Below are 27,357 nucleotides of genomic sequence, written 5' to 3'. Positions count from 1 at the left end.
TTTACAGGATATGAGAAGCATGGCTTACTTGTTCACTTGTTCATTGGGAGAGACCTATGTAATGCATTGGCTCTCTGGAAAAGCCAGAAGAACTGAGAACTGAGCTCATGCTAAGGAAGAAAGGAAGAACTGGAGAGTGTCATGCTTTTTATTGGGACTTTTTTTTTTTTTTTTGTGTGTGTGTGTGTGTGTGTGCTTACTCTTCCTGTAGGTGCTTCACAGGGAAAAGACTGGAAGAGGCTAAGCCAATCCCTGAAGATGAGCAGGCACTGTGGCAGGGTAGTTATGGGCAGGGAGACCACTGCTGACACTGCATGCTAAATGGATGAAGAAAGTTCACATATTTCTTATACCCCATCAGGAAGGAACTGAAATGTGGTTAGTATATTCTCACTACCCCATTGTATTTTACCTTTGGTTGTCAAAACTATTGCCAAAGTAAATGTGCTTTGACAGCAGATATTTATTTAGAAACTCTTGCCCTAAGTCACTATTTCAGTGGCTGATTATGTAAAATGATAGCATGAGACCTAAAGAGCTAGATTCGGCTTTCAGTTCTGCTAACATAAATCTGGAATAGATCTACAGAGGTTTATGAAGTTATTTCTGATTTACTGTAGCGTGGCTGTGAGACAAATTGGTCCAAGGAGCATATCTGTCTAATATTTCCTTATGTATTTTTTTTAATTATTTTGTATACAGAGAAGTAGACAGCCTCCTATTACAGGGTGATTCATCAGCTCCCCAAAACACTATGATACCTTTATAACCACACAGACATCCAGGTGCATCAAGCTGACGGCTAACAGACTGTTGGTTCTATTTCCTGGTGACAGTTGCCACCCAGTGATATACATCTGGAAATGAGTATACAGAGAAATACTTTGCAATAGCCTAGCATTTGGATGATGCATTGTTTCAGATGATCATGATACCTCCATGTTTTGGAGCAGAAATCTGAAATTTGTCAGGAGCGTAGTCTTGTGTTCAAGATGTCATCTTTTATTCCAACAGAATTGACTCAAATTTGTTATTGTCTTGAGAAAGAAAGAAAATAAAAAGAATTGGAGATCACCAGGCACATCAGACTTAAGAGAGCTCTGCAGATAAAAAAAGGTCCAACCTCAGTGAAGAACTGAGACACAGAGTGTTTGCTTCAGACTAAAGACAAGATCTCTAGAGCTGAAATCATCATCCTTAATAAAGGAGACAACATATTTTATCTTAGTATTGCTTTGGCTCTCATCGTCTATGGTCTGGCACAAGCAGAAGGAGGATCAGGAATGAAAACAGAGCTTTGAGATTCCCTTGTCCTGGTATTGTAGAGACCTGACAGTCTTGAATCCTATAAGAACAAGGATTCAGCTTGTAAAAGTTGGGTAGTAGAGTTAAAGTTTGTAGGAGTAAGAGTTTCAGATAGTTTAGAAAGATTAAATTTGGACCAGGCAGTTGGAAAAGGTGAGAGCATAGTATTTGCTGAGTTGAACTTTGAGTCTAGGTGAAGCCAGAGGGGATGAAACAGGAATTATCTGAGTTTGGAAAACAATGCTGAAAGCCAAGCTTAGAAGATCTCACACTGACTTTACAGCTGTAAAAATTGTCTTGTAATACAGTATCGTGTTTTAAAGTTTTGAATTCTTGTGCAAAGTCAGATCAGTTCTCCTCTGGCCTGTTTTGAGATGTAGTTGCAGCTAAACTTGATAACATGGCATGCTACATCTATATGCTGCATTTATTTTATTACTGATATTTATAACCTTTCCTTTGTAAAATCACTGGTTGATTAGCATTGATATCGGTGTTGCTAATGCAGTAGTGAAAATCAAAACAGTCTCATTGATGTAAGAGACTTGACTGATAGGACTACTGGATCTTTTAGGCAAACTCTCTAAAGTTGAAAAAGAAAGTCTGAATAATGAGTGCACACTTGCCCTCTAGGCCCTTCACCATCTTTGTAGTCCTTCTTTGGACACTCTCCAATAGTTTTATGTCCTTCTTATACTGTGGCACCCAAAACTGCACACAGTGCTCGAGGTGAGGCCACACCAGCACAAAGTAGAGCAGGAGCCTTGCAGTCACATAAGGACTCCTTTAAATATTAAGTAGAAAGATAAAACTTTAAATCTAAATACAGACTGAGAACAATTATTCTGAACTAAATTATGATATTTAAAAGAAGGACCTGGTAAAGTTGTTGTAGCCTATGGTGGGAAGAGATTTTAAGAGATTTTAATTTACCACTCATCAAAAGTGGCGTTATTGTGGGGGAGTGTAAGAAAAAGGGATTGTGTTTCTATTGAAGCTATGATTTTTAATATTGAGTATAGCTGGTAATTTGTAAACAAGAGCAATGTCTCCCATGATGATGAGAACAGGGAGGTTGGTGCTGGAGAAACCATACAATGAGAAATGTCTCCCTCCTGGTTAATTTTGTATTTTGATCCTCACTCAGTTGCCTGTGTGCTCCTTTTCATGTGTAGCGGTGCTTAATTTCAGCTGTGTGGTTTACATGCAGACATATGGTGCACTGGAACAATATATTACACTGTGGGAAGTGCAAATGCAAGATGTAGTGATTTTTGTGGTACTATTATGGGACCATTAAATCTGAGCTGTGATGGTATGGTGGCAAGTTTTAGATTTGTTTACTCATGCTGGTCATAAAGAGAAACTGGTCCTGATGATGATGGTCCTGATTAAGTAAGTAGGAAGGAGATCTGAAGACTTGTTTTCTATTAAAATCATAGAATGCATTATCCATCTCTAGCAGGCCTACATTCCTCATTCCACTAAAGGTGCCATAACTGGACTAGTATTTCCCACAACACTTTTTTTCCTTTCCTTTTCTTTCAGACCCAGAGTCAGAGAGCGAAACTGAATGTTGGGTAGGGCCTTGCCCATTTGTCTATCACATTATGAGTCACCCCCAAAATACTACTTGAAATTCAGGGTCAAGGTATACTAATGCAGATATACTAATACACAATGCCTGTGAAAATCATCAGGCAAATACACATTTCTCTGAGGGCTAAAACTGGCCTTAAATTTAGACGGACTTATTTTTCCTGCAACTTAATTACCTACTACTTTGAACTCATATATATTCCAGATCTGCCCTGCTACTATTTGCTACTACATCAGTACAGGACATTGGGAAGACTATTTATTTGTTCAGCTGAATTTTTTTCAGGAAAATCCTCCAGGGATATCAGGCAAGGGCTGCACCAGGTTAGCTCTTGTATAGCAGTTCAGAAAAGGGAAACAGAGAAGAAAAAAGATGACTGGAGAGCTCTCTTGTCTGACAGGTATTGGCTATAACTAATTTATAAGGATATTAAGTAAAATGTCAAAGACCTTAGGCCATTTACAGCTCAAGTCCCATTTTCATAATTGACTTCTGAGTCTGAACATCAGTAATACGAAACCATTTAACTGTTTCTCCCTGCATCTGTCGGTACATTTTGGAACTAGCCTAAAGCTACAAAAGCAGCACCTGAGTCTACCTGGGACACATCCTTCTTGACCTCTTTCCTAACATATTCTTGCCCAGTAATGATGTTGAACTAGCACTGTGAAAAAGGAGGGAATCCTTTTTAAAAATCATGGACATTCATAAACATCAGGAATAGAGAGAGGATATGTGGGAATCAACTCAGCAGGAATTTCATTTTCATCTATGTGTAGGTTGTTTTGGACTGTAGGAGGACTATGTGATAATGGTTTTATAATCATAGGAAATTTGGCTGTAGGATGACATGCTGATGGGGCAATTCACTTCTGTTTTTACTTAGATTATTCACTAGCATAATCAATATGTTTACATGCACAATTAAAATAGAAAGCACATTTTTCCTAGTTTTGGTCTGGTTTGAGTTAATGTACACAATATGCAATGTTAATTATAGCTTCACAGTGTGCATCACACTTAAAATAACTACCATTCCTGTTTGATTAGCACAATAATCATTCATATACAAGACTATAATTGATGTAAAACTAGCAGAACCATTCTTACAGTATATTTGAATTCTGTAAAGCATTTGGAAAAGAGATAGTACTGAAAAGATTAATGTATACTGAAAAACAACATAACTACCCTTTCCATGAATAAATTATTTCTAATATCCAGTCTAAACCTCCCCTGGTGCAACTTGAGACCATTTCCTCACATACTATCACTTGTCACCTGAGAAAAGAGACTGACATCCTCCTTACTCCAGACTAACTGACCCCAGTTTCCTCAGTTACTCTTCATATGTCTTGGTTTCTAGTCCCTTCACCAGATTCATTGCTCTTCTCTTCACACACTAGAGCAATTCAATTATTCTTCTTGTAATGAAGGGCCCAAAATTGAACACAATATTTGAGGTGCAGCCTTACTAGTGCTGAATACAGAGGGACAGTCACTTCCCTAGTCCTGCCGCTCACACTATTTCTGATGCAGCCCAGTATGCTTTTATCTTCTTGTTCACCAGGGCACACTGCTGGCTTATGTTCAGCTTGCTGTTGACCAGCACCCCCACTTCTTTACTGCCAGGTAACCTTCCATCCATTCTTCCAGAGGCCTATACTGCTGCATGAATGGTTATGATGCAAATGTAGCACTCAGCATTTAGCCTTGCTGAATGCTATATGGTTGGACACGGCCCATTGATCTAGCCTAACCAGATCCCTCTGCATAGCCTTTTTACCCTCAAGCAGCTCAACACTCCTGCCCAACTTGGTGTCATTTCCAAACTTACCAAGGGTGCATTGAATTCCCTCATCAAGATCGTGAATACAAATATTAAACAAAACTGTCCCCAGTACTGATCCCTGAGGGACAGCACTTGTGACCAGCTGCCAAACAGATTTAACTCCATTCACAGCAACCCTTTGGGCCTGGCTTCCTGACAGTTTTTTACCTAGTGAACTGTACATCTGTCTGAGCCATGCTCTGTACCTGTCGTGACGGCACTCAAAATGATCTGTTCAATGATCTTCCTTGGCACCAAGGTCAGACTGACAGGTCTGTACTAAGGTTCTTTCTGAGGTTCTTTCTCTTGCTTGTCAGCCTGGTATTTTGCTGGGAAACTCAGAGAGAGTGGACTCTTGGGTTGTGTGAAGGTGAGGAATGATTAGGATGGCAGAGATGCTGCTTCCAGAGTAAAGAGACAGCTTTTCTGTGGAGCTCTGTTGCTCTACAGGAAAGATTTTGGATATATGGTGCTCACCAATGTGCTTTCTAGAGATACAGGGACTGGGAGATGAAATCCAGTGGTTAGATCCACTTTCAATGAGTCTCAATCAAACACTGAATGGAACTGATATGGGATGGGAAGTCATATTAAGTATTCCCTACTTGCCCTGAATCAATTACTGTTCTGGAAGAATTGCTTCTGAAACCAGGACACTGCCCTTTGTGCCCTGACCCCAAAAGAGTAAGTTTTCTTTGGGAATGATGAGGTCCTTCCATCTTAAGTCATCGTTGTTTGGCCAATGGACAATAGCATCCATAATGAGGAAGAATATTAGACACCACACACAGTATAAGAGACATTGCAAGTAAAACTATGTTACACAGAGATCTCGCCAGTAGCCTAAGAGGATTCTACATAGATGAAAGAGAGGTATGGGCAAAAGCCGAGCTTAAGTGTGAGGATTTAACATCTAGGTCACCCTCTGAACATGTCTCCCTACTGACTCATAAAGATTCTAGGTTGACTAGACTCCTAAATAGGGTTATTGAACTGCCTAACTATCTACTAGATAAATCAGACCATCCCTACAGTTTAGATTTCTTTTTCATCTGTTCCTGTACAGAGTTGTCTAACTTTGTGTATGTGAGAATTGTTTATATAGGAGCTTGCTAAGAAAAAATATAGAAGCTTTTGTTGAGAATTCATTTTCTCCTTACATCCTCTGGACAGGTCAGAAAATTTGGAGATGGTTTTCTGCAGTCTTTTTTCACTCAGAGAAATTATATTAACTTTTGATTAATTCAAAATAACTCTAGCAGCTTCTATCAAACTCCATAGGTTTCTTAATGAAGAGATTGTTTTCATTGTTAAGGCAGCTGGACACAGACTGGCAGAATCATTTAGAAGACATTTCAGAGAATTCTGATTAACTGCCTGAAGTGACACTGTCTTCTGATGACCCCTTATTTTATCCCGGTCTCTTCTTCTTCACCTTCTGGTGCTTGGAAGTTATTTTGTATTTCTGCAACTCGCAGGACACTAATCTCATTGCCCTTTTGCTGAAGTCCATCAGGAGCATATTATGGTTCTGCAGAAGAATATAAATAACACAATCCACCCACAAGCATTTCTTTATGCAAAGTCTGTCCTTTCTTACCTAGTGACTTGACAGCTAATAAAAATTATAATAGTTAGTTATGACATATCGGATAGGACTCAGCTACAGAAGGCAACAAAGGTCATGCAAAAGTGCATTTAAAAAAAAAAAGTATAATTATGAACTAAAACTCTTGAAATTCTGATTGCAATTTTATTATATTATTTTCATGCTTTGATTGGCAACAGTCGCTACATTTATATTTTTCCACAGTCAGAATACTTATGATTTGGTAATTATTTGGGGGCATGTTTTTTGTACATCTTGTACATTCCTTAATATTAAGTAAAGCTTTAGCTTTTAAAACTGTTATGGCAACTCACAGTTTTTCAAAAAAGTGTGGTATCATATAGTCACTGTATTTAACGTTCTTTTTCTAACTCGGCTATAGTTACTATTTTTAATTTGAAGTGATATGGCAACAATATTAAATACTGTAATTATTTGGCTTTTTGGGGGGAGATTAAGGACTATGGTTCTTTGTTTACTATAAACAATTATATTGCAAAACCATATTCTTCAGTTTCAGGTAAGAGTAATTTACAGAATAGTGTCATCTAGTAGCATAAGTAATCACTCCTGTCTTTCATGTGACCAGCTGAAGCGATACCGATTGCAGTGGCATTCTGTCTCCCATAACTTTACTTAGATAAGATGAAATGAATTACATTTCATGGTGATTCATAGAGTCTGGGAGCTTGGATAACTAGCTCTACCTCACACAACATTACCAAGGTTGTCTTATTGTCAACAATATGCAAAATAGTTTGCTTAAGAGAGTGATTCTGCTCTTAAGTGGAGTCAGTCAATCTCTCCAAAGTTCCTGTCTCTGTCTATTGACCATAAAAAAGCAACTACACTCCTAAGTGGGAATCTCAGCTAAGCACCTAACTTGGGATGACTGAAACATGAAGAAAATACCTTTTTCTTTTAATGTATTTTGCTATTTTACAAAGGAAAACTCCTATATTAAAATGCTACTGTGAGGATACAGACAAAGATGCATTTCTAGTAGAAACCTAGGCTTACAAGAGGAAATATTAACTGTAAGAAAAGTATGTGAAATAGTTCAAATAAACCTAGAATAATACAGAGACTGTCCTTCCCATCTGCTTCTGAATCTGTAGATCAAATAATGGAAGATTTTTTTTTTAAGGAGGATCTAACTTCTGTATTTTAGTTCAGGAATAACCTTTATTCAAAACCATTAGTATATCAGGTTCTACTACAATAAAGATCTTTTAGGGCATCTTTCCATGAATCAGAAAGAAAGCTGGATCTTCATAAAGCCCAAATGGGAAGCCCATTCATAAAGCCCATTCATAAGAAGTTTTTGACAAAGGTATTCTGGCTTTCAGCAGACCTGAAAAAAGTGAGTTTTTCTCATTTTCTGATTGATGAAGCTTTTCCATGAATATGACATTTACTGTCATTATTTCCAACTTTTTTAACATCCTTGCCTGGCCTGTTTCCAGAAAATGATTTTCTAGGCACTTTGAAAGGAGGAAAGCATGTTGTAGGCAGCACTATACAAAACACAATCTCACCAGCTGCTTTCATTAAAAATATTGATTTTGCCAAGGATGCTTGGTTATGTGATAGAGCAACCCCTAGGCTTTGGGAAAAACAGTTTTCAGATCATTTACCTGACTGTACAGGAAAGTACCCTAGCCACCAAGCTGCAGGCTACCTTAGAATGAGGGTGAGTTTCATGGTATCAATCCTACTCTTCCTTGTCAAGGCAGAGCTACTGTGTAGAAACAAGAAGGAATCAAGATTTATTGTTTCAGAGGTGAAAAAGACTGACAAGAATATACTTGATTCCAAGTTGTGTTGGGGCTTTTTTATAAGGGACCACTAGAGTCTTGTGCCTTTTTTTTTTTTTTTCTTTTTTTTTTTTTTTCAGGAAATATTGAGTCTATTTGAGCTTAATAGGGTTGAGTGTTTATGGGTAAGAATCACCATAATGTAATCCCTCCCCATAATCCAAGAGGAAATGGTAAGCAACCTGCTACACCACTTAGACGGACACAAGTCTAAGGGGCCAGATGGAATCAACTCAAGAGTATTGAGGAAGCTGGTGGAAGTGCTCAGCAACCCAATCTCCATCATTTATCATAGGTTCTGGCTATCTGGGGAGGTCCCAGTTGACTGGAGGCTGGCAAATGTGACACCCATCTACAAGAAGGGCCAAAAGGAGGACCGTCAACATGGGTTTATGAAAGGCAGCTCCTGCCTAACCTGATCTCTTTCTATGACCAGGTGACCTGCTTAGCAGATGAGGGAAAGGCTGTGGATGTTGTCTACATAGAGTTTAGTAGAGCTTTTCACACCATTTCCCACAGCATTCTCCTTTAGAAACTGGCTGCTCATGGCTTGGATGGGCGTATGCTTCACAGGGTAAAAATCTGGCTGGGTGGCCAGGCCCAAAGAGATGTGGTGAATGGAGTTAGAGCTCCAGGCCGGTCACTAGTGGAGTTCCCCAGGGCTCAGTACTAGGGCCAGTTCTCTTTAATGTCTTTCTCAGTGATCTGGAAGAGGTGATTGAGGGCACCCTAAGTAAGTTAGCAGATGACACTAAGTTAGGTGGGAGTGTTGACCTGCTTGAGGGTAGGAAGGCTCTGCAGAGGGATCTGGATAGGCTGGACCGATGGGCTAAGGTCAACTGTATGAGGTTCAACAAGGTTAGTTGCTGGGTCCTGCACTTGGGGCACAACAACCCCATGCAGTACTACAGGCTGGGGGAAGGGCAGCTGGAAAGCTGCCTGGCAGAAAGTGACCTGGGAGTAATGGTCAATAACTGGCTGAATACGAGCCAGCAGTGTGCTCAGGTGGCTGAGAAGGCCAACAGCATCCTGGCTTGTATCAGAAATAGTGTGGCCAGCGGGACTAAGGAAGTGATTGTCCCCCTGGACTTGGCTATGGTGAGGCTGCACCACAAATACTGTGTTCAGTTTTGGGCCCTCACTACTGAGTCTGAGTTCTGCTGCAGGTACATCACAACTTTCCCATGTCAATCCTCACTGAAGGATACCTGTATGCAGCAAGGCTTATAGCTGTGATTCAGACCTCTTAAGTGAGCATCAATCAGACTGACTTCTGGTAAGTGACAAGCAATAGGAAGATCATTACTAGAGTAATGAGAAAAGGGGAAAAATCCAGGAAAGGAGACTTATTAGAAACCTGCCCTCTCTAATGGTAAAATTCAAAGTAGAACAACTCAGTGGGATCACTTATTTGAGAGGAGCTGCCTGGATAAAAATAGATTCTTCATTGATAGTCAGATCATTGAGACTCTGAAAAAGGAGACGCTATTGAAAAAGTGCCTGCAAACTGACTTTGTTTGGCATCTGACTGAGTTGTGGGAGCCCTGAAGCTACCAGCAGCTTCCTGCCTGCCACTCCTGGAAACGCTTTATATAGTGCAAGCAATAAACACTACCCAGTGGGAAACTCCAGACTAATGTTTTATATTGATTAAATGCTAACAGCAGGGAGAAGCTTGATGTGGACTTTCAGAAAATTGAATGTTTGAGCTGAATACCCTTTGCTAATAACAAATAAGATACCAAATCTAGGACACTATACCATCCTGTCAGATGAAGGGGTCTTACAATTACACTCACATTCCCTGTAAGCAAGTAACAGTGGCATGGTTCTTAAAAAAAATGAAACTACTCCTGATTCTCCTGTAAAACAAATTAATTCCATTACCGTCAACTGCAAATCATGTTAATGGGATATGTACTTGACATTTCATATATTTGCCAGATGGTAACAATGATTCTTCTTTTTTATTATTATTATTATTTAGAGGGGACCATATAATTTTCATACATATATTTTAGATTATGTATTTTATATAATTATTAAATTATTAAAAATTATTATATATTAAAAATTATTAAAACTTCTAAAACTTATAATATTCTTGACAAGACTATAGTAAAGTGAGTTGAATTCTGGTTGACAGGTGTGGTTTATTCTCCTGGACATTCTCCTAAATCTCCCAGTAGCTGTGGGTATCATACACACAGAATCACACACAGAATTTCTAGGTTGGAAGAGACCTCAAGATCATCGAGTCCAACCTCTAACCTAACACTAACAGTCCCCACTAAACCATATCCCTAAGCTCTACATCTAAACGTCTTTTGAAGACTTCCAGGGATGGTGACTCCACCACCTCCCTGGGCAGCCTGTTTCAGTGCCTAACAACCCTTTCAGTATCATCACAAAGGCAAAGTTCTTGCTGCACAGAGAATAGATTCAGAAGGAATTCATAGTGTTATGAACATTTCCATAAATGCAGAGTTTGTGTTCTGATAACTAATAATGCTTAGTGTTACTAAGAGTCAGTGTGCTTAAACTTGGTATCAAGGTAGGTGACTGAATATTTATATACATACAGCATGAGGTTTTTTTCCTGATATTAGTTACTCCCTTACATTGGTTTGTAGTAGTATCTTGGCTGCATTTCTGTTTGAGTGTCCTAGCAGACCTTTTTGTGACTTTTTTTTTTTTTTAAAGTTCCTGTTGTGCTTTTCATTGGTGCTCTTTTATGAGCCTTTTCTGAGTTTTCTCCCTGCTCTGGACACAGTGTGCTTGGTGCTTTTCCATTTTATAGCTCCAGTCACAGCTCTTCTGCCAAGTCTGTTAGAAGGAAAGGGGATGGGTTTAATTTTCCCTCTGAAGAAATCATCTTGAGCCCTGGCAAAACCCTTGGAAACTAAATGATGGGGGAGGCTGCAGTGGGAATACCCTTGATGGATGGGTTCCAGGGTTGGGCTGCCCTTACAAGTTTTTCTTACTCACAAACATCAAGCACAAGAGGCTAAGAAAATATTGGAAAGAATAAACTATGGAAAACCACTACAATAATACTTCATAAGACTATCACCCGAGTAGTCACTTGAGTCCTCACTTAGTGCTGTTTAGCTAACAAAATTATGTATTAAATCAGCCACTCCTCTACTCCACATCATCTCACAGAAGGCTGCTGAACCCAGTAACTCAGCAGCTCCATCCTCTGGATGTGTGAAGCTTTGGTGACACTACTGGAAGTGAGCACACTTCCGATGCCAAGAGCAGAGGCTATCAGCTTCCTGATGCTTTGTGTAACCTCAGCCGAAGCAGTTTTAGCTCTGTGCTCCACCTGATTACTTTGAAGCAGCCTCTACACCTTTTCATCTCTGTGTGTTGCCTCTGCAATTTCATCATCTATAGCACAATTAAATCACTGTCCCAGAGTGCATGCTCTTTAGGAATGATTCAGTGCCATACAGAGCCCTTAACTGACACCCTGACACTAGGTAGTACCCTGTCCTGAGCAGCAGCTTACTTCCTCAGACTTATCTACTCACCCCATTTAGCAACTCCCTAATGTGTTTCCTTGCCAGACTAGGTGACTCCTAACTCCTAATCTTTCATTTTCATAATCTTTCCAATCCTTTCATTTTTTGGCATCACTTGAATACTTTGTCTGTAAATCAAAAATTAACCACATTTGAACCCAGTTTTAAACCATCAAAAACTTAACCTTCATGAGTAATTCCAGCAAGTTATTCTCCATGCTGGTTCTCCTCTATAACCATCTGATATTGCCAAGAAATGCCAGTCTTCATATGCTATACAGGGGTAACTATATGTGTATATATAGTTATATATATATATATATAGTTATATATATATATATATATAGTTATATATATATATATAAAGATCAGATTCTCTCACATGTATTGCTACCTTTGAAGAAATTCTTTATCATCTTAATTTCAAATATCATAATAGTACTGAATTATACCAGAACACTCAACAAGTTTGTTTTCTACATACAATTGTGTTAGCACACAATGGTTTGCAAATGTTTTGAATTTATTTAAAATATTTTTTTCATAGTTCTAAAGTCAGAAGTAGTAGAGTGCTATTTTCTCAAGCTTTCTAAAATACTGATTGCTGGGCAATAAGCAGGGTAACAAGTGAAACTTTCAAAAGGGTGCAAATGATCAAAACAAGAAGCCTTTCACTGAGGTTCTTTGATATTCTTAATTATAAGAATCATTATCATTTCATATTGTGCAACAGATCATCTCTAACATGAGATCTGAAAGCTAATTACCTAAAAGTAAGTGGATAAAAAAGTAAAGTATGCCAAAGACAGAAATAAAGTTTCTTTTTTCTGGGTGTCATTGATGAGAATTCATAGCCTATGGGGAAATCAAGCCTATCCCTGTCTCCAGCAAATATTTAAGTAAGAAGCAACCTTTGAGTTCTTCACAGTCTTCTTTTCCCTCATCACAGAGTGTGGAAGAAGACCCTGCTTTGGGACCATCACCTGCAATGAAGCTTGAAATTTTGGTGCAAAAGCCTCACCTGGAGTGACTGGGAATAAAGATACTGCTTAGAAGGGAGGTGACCTCAGTATGAAGTACAAAGCAAATGGAAGAAAGGGCTCAGATGGGACCTGAGTTCTAGAAGTAACAATGAGGAGAAAAAAAAATAATCTCAAGGAATCTTTACATAAGTAAAAAGCAAGAATTATTGTATTCTTTTTGAATGAAAAAGGGCTTTGCTGCTTACCTTTACGTATAGCAAATGCCAAGAATTCTCATTATTCTATTTCTTTTGGAGCCAAGGGCAGTGGAATCAAAATGTTCTTTTCATTGTAATACCCAGAGGGTAATTGAAATATAATTGCATTTTTTATGAGGTGTTTGGATTTTCACTTAACTTTATTTTGTTTTAAGGTTCTTGCACTCTTTTTAAGAAAGGGAAGCCTTAGCAAAGTCACAGAAGTTTATCCTTTGAAATGGATGTTACAGATGTCGGCGTAGAAAGCCTTTTAATGCTTTGCCCCTAATCTACTGCTATAATAATAATCACTCTTATTCCTTTCTTTTCTAATTCTTTTTTTGTTGCAACCTACTCAGTCAGCGTCACTTCTGATTATGGAGAATTAAGAAGTTGACACAGAGAGTCAAGGATAGTTTAATTACGGCTTGAGCAAAATATAAGCAGAGTAGTCCTGGTACAAAATACTGAGGACATTACAAAATTGTTGAGGACATTTTTGCATCACAGACTGATCTTACACAATTCATTTTTGTTGGCTACAGGAGAAGATTTTGGAAAGGAAAAATAAAAAATAATCATCTCTTCTTTCCAAGCCAGCTCCTACACAAGAATATTAACTGTATAAAATTCTGGGTGTTCTGTGTAGTCAGTGAGGCATTTGAGCAGTTCAGTCAGTAGACATTGGCACAGACACTTCAGGCAGGATGGATAACTCACTCCCTATTCCCCTTGAGTCCCTGGAGAGGGAGAGCCTAAGCACTCAGCTCAGATAAGAAGGTTGAAGTTAAGCAGGGTGAAATCCACCTTCAGTCTTTCAGTGTAACCAGGTTTTTTGACCTGCAAAGCTATTTGTTGCTTTGTATCACATCAGTTGAATACATGCCAAGGATTTGTTTATGGTTCTTCATTTTGGGAAATTACATTGGCATCCATTATCAGCTCTACAGTAAGTTAGTTATTACATAAATAAACAAACAAACAAGCCCTCCAGCTTTCTTAATTTCTCTGACAACATGCTGAATAACTCTAGTGGACCAACTTTTGTCATCCTCTTTATAAAACATCACACTGGCACAGGACATTGACATTCCCTAAGACTGAAGGTCCTTATCAGCTATGTAAAAGGGAGAGTAAGGTGTTTTTCCTTTTCATCTTAGAAAGTTTAAATTAAACTATGCCTCTGGCTTTCTCACAGGCAAGGTTCATTTAAGACAGTAGATAAGGTTCGATATTTGAAGAATATTAATTATAGTTGGAGGATGCAAGTTCAGATGATAAAACCTGTCTGCAGTAGGCTATTTTTTACCAAAGACATTATCCTGTCATGCTCTTGGAAAACAAAAAAAAAAGAGCAATGATTTTATTTTTTCTCCTTCTGTAAGAATCCACACAGTTCCAGGCATCTGGTAATAAATGTCCCACTCAAAATCTTTTAATGAGAGAACACATAATATACTTAAAGATGATACAGCTTTAATTTATTGTAAGAGATATACTTTTACAAAAATACTGTTACCTCAGAACTGCATAACCTGTAGGTGAGGTTCAAGGGGGGAACTTTCATTCACACAGTAAATAATAGCAGATGATTTCCAGACAGCAGAAGTACTCTGGATGTAGTTTTTATGCAATAATAAGAATTCCAAGTATATCTGTTAACAAACACCAGTGCTAGATGACATGATGTCTTAAGTCAGGTCTGATCAGTTTTTATGCTAGACTATGCTCAGGATGAAGCATGAGCTCAGCCCATAATTACCAGAGCAGTCATGGGAGGAGCACATGGCTGTGGGGGAATAATGGGTGACAACATTCTGCTGCACTAACATAACTTACTTTAAAACTAAACTTAACACACAAACCCCTTGGAAAATTAGGGCCCCACCAAATTTCAGTGTCCCCCTGTTTTCACTAAAACCAAGTGGCACAATGTGGTTGTTTTATGCAATTGGGCAGCTGAACTCCACCACTATTTTTCTCTCTCCACCTCCTCAAAGGTAGAAGAGGAGAAAATATGATGGAAAGGGCTCAAGGGTTGAGATAAGGACAGGGAGATCACTCAGCAATTATTGTCATAGGCAAAACAGACTCTGCATAAGGACATAAATGAAATTTATTACGTAGTCTAATAAGCTAGAGTAGTGAGAAACTAATAGCAAACTAAAAACATCCTCCCCTCATCCACATTGTTCTATGCCTTCCCCCTGAGCAGCACAGGGGAACAGGGAATGGGGGCTGTGGTCAGCCCCTAACACTTCATCTCTGCCACTCCTTTACGGTCACTCTCTGCCCCTGCTCCACGTGGGGTCCCTCCAACGGGATGCTGTCCTTCCAAAACAGATCCTGTAGGGGCTGCTCATAGGCAGCAGGTCTTCAAGAACTGGTCCCACATGGCTCTGTACCACAGGGTCCATCCCCCAGGAGCAAACTGCTCCAGTACAGGTCCCCATGGGCGGCAGCTCCCCCCAGACCCCTGCTCCTGCATGAGCTCCTCTCCAGGGGCTGCAGCTCCGGCCCGGCCCCTGCACCCAACCAGCATTGCTCACTGGCTTGGCTCTGGCCAGCAGTGGGTCCCTTTTGGAGCCAGCTGAAGCTGGCTTTAATCTGACAGGGGGCAGCTGCTGGGCTCTGCAACCCAAACCTCAGCACATAAGCCCAGTACGCATGGTAACAATCCACAGACTGACATAGAGACAGATTTATGCACATAATCATAGAATGGCTGAGGCTAGCAGGGACCTCTGGAGCTCATCTGGTCAAGCCTCCTGCTTGAGCAGGGCCACCCAGAGCAGAATGCCCAGCACCACGTCCAGTTGGTTTTTGAAGATCTCCAAGAAGAAGCCTCTGCAACCTCTCTGGGCATCCTGTGACAGTGCTCAGTCACCTGAACTGTCAAGAAGTGCTTCCGCATACCATGTCTGCCTAATCTTTGAATTATCAGGAACTCATGCTTACAAAAACAATGGCAGTTACCAGCTAGCTTAAGGTCTGAATATGCCATAGATTAAAAGAAGAAAATGGAAAAAAAAAATAAAATAAATCATAGAACAGAGAAAAAACTAAAACAAACAAAAACAAAACAAATAAACACACACACACACAAAACAAACAAACAAACAAAAAACACAGAATTTTAGTAGATACTTCGGGAGCAGGAAGAACACTAAAGAATCAGATTCATTATTTATGGTACATTATCATCTTACCTTTGCTCAAAATTCACTTCATTGGCAAATTTGAAGTGACAAAAAATTACTGAACTCCTGTTTAGAGAAACATCTAATTTTTTGCTGTATAATAAGACTTGCAGTGACATTTAATTCCTCTGGATGTTGTCACAGAACATGGATAACAGCAAACACAACTGCAGGAAAGCCTCTCTCCTGGCTTTTTGTTTTTCATTTGCAGTTTGTTGTCAAATAGCTCATGCCATATAAATTCTTTGTTAATGCAATGCTGTATAACTTTGTCCATATATCCTTGCCTACAGGTGTTCCTGCTATATAATAGAGTGTCAGGTATGATAAACTTCAAGGTGTTTCTTTCACTTGAGAACATTGTGAGCCACATCATTTCCCTCTGTGGTGCTCTGCACAGTAATGTTTTGGTGTAGACCTTTTTAAAACATTCATGCAAATATTGCAGAAATAAATGGCGATTTGGGAATGAACAACAAAAATGATTAAAAGCATGGATAACCTCTACATGAAGCCAAGCTGAAGAGTATCATTAAAGTAACACAGAAATCAATAAGCTTTATAAAAAAAAAAAAAAAGAATTGTACAGAAAAGTGCTGCAATTACTCTTCCCTGATATATAAAGGACTAGGGAATTCTAGCAGAGCTGGAAAGCAAGACATTTACAGCTGCCTTTTTTTTTTTTTTTTTTTTCCCCCACATAACAATCAATAAGTGAAATTCATCTCCCCTGTCTCCGATATAATTGGGTTAGTAATACTTTGCTGCTGATCTGACCTAGCATGGCAATTTTTATGCATAAGGTCAAATGTTGCAGCATAAAAAGAGACACTGAGGACAAGGAGACAGAGGTATACAAGAATTGATGATAGCTCATTCAGAGACATAGGAAAGGCCTCAGCAAATCTTATTTTTGTACAGATTTTGTAAAACCTATCTCTTGCACACCTTGATCTTCTTGTAGAAGCCCAGAGCCTCTTTCAAAAGGCATGTTAAACTCTGCAGGGTTTCCCTCTTACTCACAGCGATACAAGCGAAATACAAACAGACCAAGAGCCGTGATCAGATGATTTTTTGCACAAATGTCTCTGGCATTTTTTAGAGGTTACCTCAGGTTCCCAAAGTTGTTCAATGCTTTTGGCTATAGGTACCCACTCAACAGCTCAGCAAGCACAGAAGAGCATCAGAGTGTCTCAATCTGAGACGAAATGAAGTTTCCGGTCTTATTTCACAGGGTCTACTATTTGCATTATGAATACAAGCTAAAAAAAGAAAGAAAGAATAAGTATATACAAAAGAAGTGCTATTTAACCTAGTTCCTGCAAGAAGATATTCTATGTTAGTAAAGTTTATACCTAGAAAGTACTTTAATTTACTGAAATAAACCATTTTAGTAAAATTCTCACAAATTTATTTGTGGATATTGACACTTTTATTTGAGATCAAATATTTAGTTCCCCTGTATAATACACAGTGGAAAGTTATACTGTTTGGATTACACCTCATTTCTACCTACCTTCAAGTAGATTTCAGGGAACTTAGGAGCACCCATGCACTAACTTGATGTGGTCATGCAAGAGATATAAGCACTCAGGTATCTTCTGATTATAAACCATAAACAATTAAAATAGCAAATTTTCCTCAAAGCAAGTGTTGTCAGTCTGGAGATAAAGGGGAATGTTGTGTGAGAATGCTGAGAATGTGGTGTGAAGGTATTAATGTTGTCACTTCTTCCCTCCCCTCCCCTCTCTTCCCCTCCTCTCCCCTCCCCTTCCCTGTACTCAGAGGCAGAGCATTGGATGTGCTGATATCAGTATTATCCATAGGCATTTGTAGGTATTTGATTTATACCAACTGATGTTTGTGAGGTTTGTTGGTTTATTTATTTATTGCCTCCTTAACATGAAGAAGCCTCAAATTAACACCTCTGACTTTTATTTACCATGTAGTCAAGCTGGCACAACAGTATGGTGATTTAGCAGTTTTCTAAATACTTTTCTTCTTGAGATATCTGTGTATTTTTGAGAAAAGGAGAAAACTTTGGTTCTTTCTTCCTCTGTTCATACACTGCAGTATTTGTGAAAGGAGAGAAGGCTAATAAGGACTGTAATGTGAAAATGTTTGCTGGAATGTAATATGCTCAGGTACATGTTTCTGCTCTTCGAGTTAAAAAAAAAAAAAGACTGTAACAAATAAAAGTAATAGCAAAATTAACATTTCACATTTCCATTGTAACAGTAAATTGGTAATATTCGCTTGTCCAAAATGGGCAATGATCACAGTGAAAATATCTAAGTTGTTCCTTGCTCAGATTAGTCTGATATTACCATGAACATGTTTAAAATAAGCTTTCATTATCACCCTAGAGTATTATATACAACAACATTGTTTGAGTGAATTATGGATTATAAATATTTTTTTTTTCCATAAAAGTACTTTAATGGGGCTAAAAAGAGATGGAACTTGAAAATTTATTATGCAGATATTTTTGAAAATGTGAATTGGTGAATGTTATTCATGCCAAGATTTTATTTTACTCGCTGACTTCTACATTCTGTATTGCCATGGAATATAGTGACATTTCACAAATGAAGAAAAATAAAAAATGATTGGTTGCACCAGGCAGAAACATTTGACAATATGTAAGTCATATTTCAGAACATTGAAATTAAAAACACTAGAGATATTTACATCATCTGAAGATTTAACGTTTGTATATGCATATTTTATATCAAGATTAACCTTCATGTTGAAAAAACAAATTCAAATGCAATGTCTCTTGCCCAGAATATTCATGCAAGTGGAAATTCTTGAAATTGGACTCATTCTTTATTTTCACATTTTTAGCTTTCATTGGTATTAACTTTTGTCATTCCGAACAAATGCTTTTCCAACTGGGACATTTATACATAGCTTCTTGACAGTTTTTCCAAGCCAAATCTTGGCTACATGTGCTGTAACGTAATATACTGTAAGTGTAAACACTTGTGTTTCCATAATACTTTGAGTAATCCTGTGTATTAAAAACTATCTGGGCAGAAAAAAACAATCATTTTTGTTTTTTAAATATATTAGCCATTGAACAGACATCTTTATGAACATTTATTTAGTTTAACAGGTTTCTGTGATGTTTTTTGTCTAAATCTGCAGTTCTTAATCTGAAAGAGCCTTTAGAATAGACTATGTGTTTTCTGTCCTTTAGGTATCTTCGTGTAATAGATTTAGATGACCCAATCCTATTGAATTTTGAATTTTGTTAGTCTTCAAGAATTACAGCTAGTTTTTCTCCTTCCTTAAAATGGAATAAGTCTTTTAAGTGAACATAACTGCATCTGTATAAATTCAGCATATATGTTATTCATTTAAATATATAATTTATATTATACTATTTTACAACTTAGAAAAATATTTTAACAAATCATTGCCAAAATTTGACCATTTCCATAATAAGTTAGATATAGATTTGGCATTATGATCACAAGTTTGATTAATATCTGGTGGGCTGACCCCAGCCGTCAGCCAAGCCCCTACCCTGCAGCCCACCAAGTAGGGTGAGGGAGAGAATTGGAAAGGCAAAAGTGAGAAAAAACTCATGAGAGTTTTTGAGATACTTTAGTGAAGCAAGTAAAGGAGAGAACACCACCCTTACCCTTCACCTCCCAGTTTTATTACTGAGTGTGAAATGGCATGGAGAAACCCTTTGGTCACTTTAATCAGTTGGGGTCAGTTGTCCCAGCTATGTCCCCCCTATCCTCTAGCTTTGCTCACTGTGGGTGCAAAGTGAGAATCAGAGAAGGCCTTGATGCCATGCAAGCACTTCTCAGACATAGTTAAGACATAATAAATAGTTAAGATACCCTTTTTCAAAATGTTCACTACCCTTTGTTGTTTCTAAGCAGGAATCAGAACATGCCTGACATTCATCAGCTTGGCTGAGTCCATCACAAAACATGAGCAGCTAAGAGTTGTCATTTAAAAAATGGGTGGAAGGAGAAGCCAAGGACCAGCTCTTGACTAATTTGATCTCCTCTTCTGTGTGACAGGAAGAAGCAGTGACAAGTCTCATCTAAGTAACCTATCCAGCTGGACAAGGTGGGTCAAATTCCTCTTTTCCCATTAAAACAGAATTATTTTGATGCACAGAACTGAAAACAACAGGGTAGCCTTGCACTTCGAGTGCTCACATGGAAAGTAAAGCTAGTGGGCTTGCAGTTACATAGCTCACTGTTAGCTGTCTATGCACTAGATAATAGATCTTATTACTAATTATTGTGTTCACATTTTTCATATCATTTCAATTTTTTAAAGCTTTTTTTTTTTTTTTTTACTTTGTTTCCAGCCCTTCAGCTTCCTTCTAGTCTTTTGTAGAATTTAAAATAAGTCACTGTGACTTCGTTCTTTGAATAAAATAATTTATGTGAACTACATAAAGTGAATTAGTAGATTAATTGATTGTAATAGGACATTTGCAATTATGTAATCTGATTCACATAACACAGTCCATGTGACTTTGAATTAATTCCTGCTTAAGCATATCTTTTAATAAACTTGCAGTCTCAATTTAAAATGCAGTCAGTGATGAAAATTTTACCATAGCCCTTGATATATAGTTACAGTGGCAAGTTGTTTCCCTCAGGTAAAAATTCACATTTTGTTTGTAATCACCATGCTATTTGTAAGATTAATAATTATATTGTAACACTCTATACTAGTCAATCTTATTTATTTATTTATTTAATGATGCTCAGTGGAAGAATGTATTTGTAAGTCTGTGAAGCCTATTTCTGTAATGCAAATAGGCTAGAGACCGAATTCCAACTTCTGTTCTGATCCTCTCCTCACTCATGCCTCTTGAAATGTCACTAGCTCATAACGTGATTAAATCAATTACTTCAGGAATGGAATTTTCCATGCTTAGGGCTGAGCTCCATTACAGGAGTTTTCGCCAAGTAATATCTGCGTCATGGAGCATCACTGTAGGCTGATAGGAGCTCTTTTCTCCTAGCAGATTTACACCACCCTCCTGAAGGATCAAGGGTAAACCAATGAGAGCTCCATGGAGCTTTTGTTGGAATAGGAACACCAGTGCCTAGAGATCTGCTGGTATAAGCCATGAAGAAACGCTGAGAGAGTTGGGGCTGTGCAGCCCAAAGAAGAACAGGCTCGAGGGTGACCTATTTATGGCTTTTCAGTACTTAAAGGGGGCTTATAAAAGAGATGGAGAGCAACTCTTTGCTCAATCAGATAATGACAGGACAAGGGGAGATGGTTTTAAACACAAAGAGGGAAAATTTAGATTAGCAATTAGGAGGAAATTCTTCACTCAGAAGGTGGTGAGGCACTGGCACAGGTTGCCCAGAGAGTCTGCGGATGCCCCATCCCTGGAGGTGCTCAAAGCCATCTTGGATGAGGCCCTGGGCAACCTCATCTGGTGTGTGGCATCCCTGCCCATGGCAGGGGGGTTGGAACTAGATGAGCTTTAACGTCACTTCCAACCCAAGCCATTCTATGATAAGGAAACTGTGTTTTTGGGTATATATCCTCCATGTTCTGGATAACAAAATTGCAATTGAAATACTGTAATGTGAATTGGTCTCAGTCTTTCACTCCAGAGAAGAACCATTTGTTCCCAAAATATATTCATATGCTATTTTGGTAGCATATTGTCTTGTTTTATGATGTATGTTGCATGTTTTGGGATGGAAAACAGAATGCAATAGACTGATGAGGAAAATGATTATCAAAGTGTGGAACCAGAGGAAATAAAACTGGAGGTTCTTATATCTGTGTGTGAGCTTTTCAGATACTTTCTGAAGAACATAGTTCCTCACTTAGCACAGGTGTTCAATGGCAAACTCTCAGGTTTTCAATATTCCATAATGTTCCTCAAACACTTATCTGAAGATTTTTTTTCCTTAGTTTTTATCTAGTTTTGGAAAAGAAAAAAAAAAAAAAACAAAACACACAACACAAAACTCTAATAATGGTTTCTCAACTCCCTCCTTTTCTCTTGCATGTAGGGGAGATTGAAGTGGCAAGGAAATAATGTTCCAAGACTACAAGTTTTCATAAGAAAGGAAGAGAAACTTCTGGTTACCATTGGGATCTTGTATTAATAAATAAATAAATAAATAAACTTCTGTAAGTTTTGAATTTCCCTTTAAAATTGTAACCTATGTTTGTAGTTGGTTGGGAAATTGTCAGGCTTTGTCTGTCCATGGTAGATAGACAGCTGTTTCATATGGAACAGCTAAAATTGTGCTCCTTGGGACACGTCAATCACCAGTCATTCAGATCATATAATGCATCTTTTCAGCAAGTCTTATGATGGAAAATTCCATAGAGCTGATGAAACCTAAACAAAAAATCTGCTTCAGTAAGTGCTTCATATGCCAAGCACTTTATATTTCTAAATTATTTGTAAAAATGAAATGATCCGTTAGCACTTAATCAAAGAAGTTATTAATGCCTTTGAAATTCAACCTTATCAAAAACATTTTATAGGTATATTCTGTTCATTACTGAATGTGTCAAGCAAATGCTGGTTGTGATCACTCAGTTCCAGACACTCTTGGAACAGACAGTGGAATTATTTTTCATGCAGAACGGCATGAATTGATTATTTCTTCCAACCATAATAACAGTACTGAAATGAAGAAAATTTTATTAGCCGTTTTCTTCTGTTTCTGAAGACAAAATTGTCTGATTAACATGTTAAAGTTGATACTAGGGAGATGAACTTCAAAAAACTACCAGATTTTTCCTCTCTCCATGTGCTCTTTGATTCCCAGCAGTGCGAAATAATCTTTGTGTGTCTTTAGGAAATACTGGTTTTGATGTTTGAAAAGCCTCTGGAAATTTGGGACATTTGTGATCAAAATGTTACTGGTTGGATGCTTTTTAGTAATTCTCTAAAGGTCATATTCAAACAGTTCCACCTGAGGTATTATCTCCCATTAACTGACTATCCAGTTTCCCTCTAAGAGCCATATATGAGCTTTTCAAAAGCCTTTCAAGTTACCTCTTCTCTTACTAACTTACTAAATGAAATTAAGTGAGATTCAAGGTATGTAAATATTGACCAGCATGAAAAAAAAAAAAAATAAAAAAAAAAGGTATTTTAATGTGGCCTTTGAATTTAAAGTACATCTGGTATATATTTTTCTCTATGGATTCCCACTCCCCATATTTTCTCTGTATATTGTGGACATTCAGCTGCAAATTTGAAGAACACAAGTGTAAAAACACAAGGTTTTTAAAATAGATAGATTTAAGTGTACTTCAATGCAAAGTACATTTGCAAAACCACATTTGTGAAGGTACTCTTTGTGAAGAACAGTGCAGAACACTGCTATTCTGTTAAGCACAATTCTAGTAATAACAACCTATAGAAAGTTCACATTTTAAAGAAATGTTGTGATCCTTACCTTTACATGTATCTTAAAAGCTGAATAGAAATTTTACCAAGGTGATTAAAATAATTATTGTTGATTCTTCCACTTTTACTGTTTCAGAGGATGTACTCTCTATGATTTAGTAACTACAACTCCACCTCCATCTAATATTAAGCTCTCAAGCAATAGTAATGAGCAAGTAATACATTGCAGGCAATACCATACTTTACTTGCATTTGGATCTGTCTATGTCGTGCAGTTCAGCAGTGGGCAGAGAGCTGTGCTGCTTCTGTCTACAAATCATGATTGGTGACACACAGAGATTCTATGCTGAGTTACAAAAAGAGCAGCTGAAAAATATCCCAGGAGGAACTACTCACCACTGCTTCAAACTAGTGCCAGAAATACCAGTACCAGATATCTCTGCATGGTGTAGTGTTGTATGGAATGGATAAATCCTGAATAAAAATCCACTGGAGAATGTTAACACATGCAACAGAAGAGAGCCCTAAGTCATCATGGCATCAGCACAGCTCCACTGCTGGCATTTCTTATTGGTTTGAGCTACATGTATGCTAGAAAATGTCACAGTCAGATTAGTTTGCTGCTTGGGACCACAGTTTACTTCTTTTCTGAAGGACAAAGTATCTTTTCTGACACTGAAGACATTGGTGATAAATAATTACCATAATTACTTTTCATTAAGTGTTAGAGGTGTGTGCTTATTTGCCTGGAATGCAGTAGCACCCATTTTGGCTTAGGTAATGCACTCAGCTACAAGACAGATGTCTTCTATCCACCCCAATTTAAAACGTAATGGCCCTGAACCTTTGTAGTCTTCTGCAATGTCAGAAATTACCATATTCTGGGTGTCTTCACTGCAGGATTCTTTATGAACACATGTAAAATAGTGAGCAAGGGTCAGGGTGAGAATTCATTATTCTGAGAGAAGCCAAGGGAACATATGTGTTAGAGAATAATTCAAGCCATGATGAAGACATCACCTGTGGACATCCAGTTCCTCTTCTTTACCTGCTGTCCAAAAGGCAACGGTCGATGCAATCATTGGTTCTGTAGGAGAGTAGAACAAGTGAAATAAATTCACCACCTAATAAGACAAACAGGTTATTTTGATTGTTTTGATCATTTTGGCCAAGCAAAAGCTCATTCTCCAAGTGAATGAGGGGAGAGTAGATAACTCCCCTCGAAGGAAGGGTTGGAAAGTAGTTGTGCTAGAATCAAAACTCTTGACTGACATTGTATGTTAGGGGAGACAGGATGTCTTGTTAGGATGGAGATAGCAGGAAGCTGGATGATTGCCTGCATTTAAATATAGCTACTTGACTTTTATCAGACAGGGGGAAATGATTACTTGGCACTTATATTAATTGCTGAAGAGACATAGGAGACTTTAATTTTGAGCTTAAGTGTGATGGGATACCTCATTAAGAATGCAGAAAAAATTTCACTTGGTCTAAAAAAATTAAATATGAGAAAGAACACATTTTTCTTTGAGAATCCGAGATTGGAGCAGAACTGCACTAGAAGCAATTAGGTGTAGTTTGCTAACACTGTCTGTTAAGACCGAAGTTACTTCCAAAACTTGCCTTATCCAGCAAAACGTACTCTGTATGGTTGCTGACATTTGTCCCAAGAAATACATCTCTGTTAAGAAGCAGTAAAGAAGTTACAGGCATGTATGCAATAAAAAATATGTTGCCTTATCTTCTCTTCAAACTGTCTGAGAAACAGCATATAACTCAGGACTTGACATACATATATGACATCAGTTGCAACATCTATGTAACAAAAGCAAATTAAGAATGGCCATGCTTTCTGGATGTAAACCCAGTGGCTCAAAGTGAGAGATGAATCAGAAGCAGAATTCTTCAGCAGGTGACACTGCTGAAGAATTCTTCAGAAGATGATTCTTCAGAAGATGATCACTGCTGGCTAGAGTATCATGATTTGACTTAGATGTTTCTTGTGAAAGCAAAGCAAATAGTTAAAAATTGAGTAACCTGAATTAAGAAAAATGCATTTCCCTAGACTACCTTTTTTTTTTTTTTTTTTTTTTTTTTTCCCCAGAGAAATACAAAATTTAGTAAGCAATATATCTGAGATTTTACTACAATTTCCTGGTGGACACCCACAAAAAGAACTGTGAGGAAAATGTTTTCTCATCACAGGAAGCTCCCATTCTCAATAAAGATTAAAATTCAAAATGCAAAAAATGTTCATGAAACAGCAGTCTAAAAATGTTCATTAAATATAACTCAAGACTTCTTTTGTTTTGATTTTTATTATTCCTTTTTATTACTTTGTGAAATAATTCATGCATTTTTTTCCAATATGTTCCAATATAGGCTTAAAAAGAAAATACTTTTAAAACAAAAAAAGAAATACTGTTTAGAAAGGGGGAGGAGAGTCACATGTCAAAGCATATTTTCAAAAAAAAAAAGCTTTCTCTTTTTAGACAGATTTTACCTTGTTAAATTGGCATTTTATATCAAAATACATCTACAGTGTAAAATTTCCTATCTGATTTAACCACAGGTCTATTAAGTGCCACCGTCTTGTATGATTAAAGTTATTTGTTGAAAAATTGCATTAAATCTGCTTTTATGCCAGTGATGGTTCTTGTAAATATATGTAGACCATTGACTTCTCAGGATTTTGGCCCGTAGTGGAAAATTTCAGCAAGAAGCAAAGATATTAAAATACAAAGACGCTACAGCCCTGCAGGAAACTGCTTCATTTTCCATCTAAAATAAATGCTTAATTAGTTTTCCTTAATTTTAATCTTTGAACCACATCTGGTCATTGCAAAATTCTAATTATTTCTGAAGCCCCCTGTGTAATGAAAAATCTTTTTTTTAACCTAGAGATTATAATGCTTTGGTACATGAAAGTAACTGTTGTGTTTTGAAAAAAAAGTACACAGCATTTTATTTCCAACAAACTATGCATATTGTAAAGCACCAGTTTATCATTAGTTCTACAGAATCTTTATTGTAGTTACAATCTTGAACCAGTTCACCACATTACTGTGACAGGGGCTATGATACTTTGGCATCTTTATATAGTCAGTCAAATTTTTGAAGGGTTGCCTTTAAAAAGCTGCATCTGAAGTGATTCATGAACTCCAAGTGACATGACATGGTTGTGGTCACACAGTTACACAGACCTCTCCTTTTTTTGAAGAGACTAGACCAACTTTTACATGTATGTTGTTTTATGTACTCTATTTAGCATTGATTTGCCATATTGTTCCCCGTTTTCCTTTGTTATAGTACAGTAAATGAGATTTGCCATTGTTAGTAAAAGGCCACAGGCTTTGTATTCACCTGATAGTGCAGGATTGTTTGCATTTTCCTTGGCCTGAGCTGGCCTTAGCTTGCTTTGATAATTGTCTAGTGCTCAAGTGGCTTTTGCCTGACCACTGATAGCCTCATGTCTGGGAATACTACATGTGGCAAAGGTTTGACAAACCTAGGTAGCAGTCAACAACCAGCCCTTTGCGTTAGACTTCTAAATTTTCTAATTAAATAAAATACTTTAGCAATTTCTTACATATCTGTTCAACATATAGAACTACATTGTACCTTTGAATATAAAGTTACATGCCCAGATGCACATGAAAAAATTTGAATGCCCTAGGCTGTCCCCTTAAGAACTTGGATTTGCATGAGAAAATTTGTCTCCCCAAACCCAATCAGTCTTTTAATTTCTATGTAGCAATTTTAATTGAACAAGATTAAAAGCAAGCCAAAGGAAATAACAACAAGGACAATCAAGTTAGCATGGCTAGGGAGTCTTGTTTACAAACTATAACCAGCATCAATTCATTTCTGG

The 27,357-nt window shown here is 37.7% G+C and overlaps 1 long non-coding RNA gene across 1 annotated transcript; it reads left to right on the top strand.

Annotated features, from left to right (window-relative positions):
• Positions 1–220: 220 nt before the first annotated feature.
• LOC137850123 (uncharacterized) lies at positions 221–16,689 on the top strand. The gene is made up of 2 exons (XR_011092279.1): positions 221–378; positions 12,639–16,689. It is a non-coding gene; the product is annotated as an uncharacterized lncRNA (long non-coding RNA).
• Positions 16,690–27,357: the final 10,668 nt, after the last annotated feature.

This window comes from Anas acuta, chromosome 1, assembly GCF_963932015.1.
Source record: "Anas acuta chromosome 1, bAnaAcu1.1, whole genome shotgun sequence".
Taxonomy (NCBI): Eukaryota; Metazoa; Chordata; class Aves; order Anseriformes; family Anatidae; genus Anas; species Anas acuta.
The sequence above is the reverse complement of the archived record's forward strand: the minus strand, read 5'-3'. Positions and strand labels throughout refer to the sequence as shown.